This window comes from Carassius carassius, unplaced genomic scaffold (assembly GCF_963082965.1).
Source record: "Carassius carassius unplaced genomic scaffold, fCarCar2.1 SCAFFOLD_101, whole genome shotgun sequence".
NCBI lineage: Eukaryota > Metazoa > Chordata > Actinopteri > Cypriniformes > Cyprinidae > Carassius > Carassius carassius.
The window spans coordinates 87,768-90,000 of record NW_026775140.1 but is presented as its reverse complement, the minus strand read 5'-3'; positions in this window follow the sequence as shown (position 1 = coordinate 90,000).

Below are 2,233 nucleotides of genomic sequence, written 5' to 3'. Positions count from 1 at the left end.
CCTCAGCATCTTTCTGCTTCTCCAGGACAAGAAGCAAAATGACATGATAAAAGTCTTGTTTTCTAAAACAACAAATATCTGCCTATGGGTTCAGAAAAATAAACTTAATTTAAAGGGAAAACAAGACTATTTTTCTGACTCCATGGACAGATATTTGTTCTTGTTTTAACCATGAAGTTAAACCAGAACATCACTGTTCAGAAGAGCAGAGAGTGTGTCTCGCTCGTGTCTCTCAAAATCAGGGGACTGAGGTTTACCTGCCTCCATCAGCAGCACAACACAAACACACAGGTGAGTGATGGATGATTGACAGCTATCAGGGAGGCCAGCTGGGTCTCAGCCCCGCCCACTGACCGCATAAGGTATAGGAGGCGTGGCCTGCGTCCTCGGTGTGCTGCTGTGAAGCGCTGATGTTCGCCTCATCTCTGAAAAACACTAAGAACTAAGAACTTGTCTATCTGTTCTTCAACCACACAAAACAACCTACAGGTGTTTAATTTGGGATTTAAAAAGAACACGACATAAGAAAGCGTTTTTTGCGCAGTGATTTCTCCAAATCTCTGCTTTCCTGATCATCGACTGTTGATCTGTCGTGAACGCGCACACCAGCACGCGCGAACAACAGCAGCGCGCTCATGATCACAAAACATCCACCGATTCCTAAATCCATTTTCAAACGTAGAACGTTTAATCACAAACACGAGCCGATTAAATGATGTTCCCGCACGATTAATAAACGAGCAACCCGAATGACTCATTAGGAGAGGTCCGGTCCGGGTACGTTTTGGTCATTTGACTTTCTACTTAAAAAGAAATAAAGATAAATGAGAAACGGATTGATTTTCGTTTTTCTGCTTTGTTTATGTAGTATCCTGAAGTAACCACTAGGTGTCAATCTAAGTTGTTGGGTTTTATCTTGGGAAAAATGGGTGGAAGAAGATGTGTCATGTGGAAGGAGTGTTTGATGTGATGATGTTGCTGTAACTGCTGCAAACAGAAAGTAAAGTATTAACTTCAACTCAATTCATGTGGTGGTGATTTATATGGACGATATTACAGTTTAAAAAACGGAAAACGAAAATTTAGCTGGATTTTTCGTATTTTTGTCTATGGGTATAAAATGAGATGATGGTGTAATATTAGTTTGAATGTGTGGGCGGCGCTGAAACGCCCCTTTCATCTCTTCTGTTCTGCACCGACAAGCAGCAACGAGAGCTCAGTTCATCTTCAGCAGCAGACAGCAGCTTATTAATCCGGAACATTCTTTGCTAGTGCTGCTTGCAAGATAAAAAAAAAAAAAATATATATATATATATATATATATATATTTTTTTTTTTATTGACAAAACAGAAATTACTTTATTCTATGACATTTTAATTTTACTGTAGGCCTATATGATCTACAACGACATGAAATATGCTGATTTTTAGCCTACTAATTTTATTCTATGCCTATTTAAGAAAAACCTCCCTAACTGTAGCCTAACATGTTTTCATTCACTGTTACACACAGCAACTGAAGCTTTATCTTGTAGAGTGTAGTCTGCTCTTCTGCACACTCTCCATCCCGATAACAGAGGAAAGAGCTTCAGCTCCGTCAGTTTGGATATTAAAACACCCTAAATAACATGAAAACCTTACAAAACTCAACACGATGTGCTTTCTGCCATCTCAGTCTACATGAACTTCTTTCTGAAACGTCAGAAATTAACCATGTTTATGCATCAGACGAACCATGTCTAGCTGGACATGTCTACTTTTAAAATAAGCCATTTAAATAGAAAATAATAAGAATAAGATAAGAATAAGATAAGAATAATAATTTTATGTTTAGGCCTATGTAATTCATATGAAACCAAGTGAGGTGCAGTGTTTCCAGTCTGAACTCATTATGTGTAATGATGTCACACCATCACTATATTCATACTGTCATCTACAGAATTCGTGAATTCAGTTCATAATTCTGAGTAGCCTATTAAAACATTTAAAGAAGACTAATTATGGGGGAAACTTAACTTATTTTATTATAAATTTTATTATAAATGTGGGTTAGATTTTTTGCAGAACAGAAGAGATGAACATTCAAACTAATATTAAACCATCATCTCATTTTTGACCATAAACAAAAATACGAAAAATCCAGCAAAATTTTCATTTTCCGTTTCTTAAACAAAACGAAAATCAAACTGTTTCTCATTTATCTTTATTTCTTTTAAAATGGAAAATCAAATGA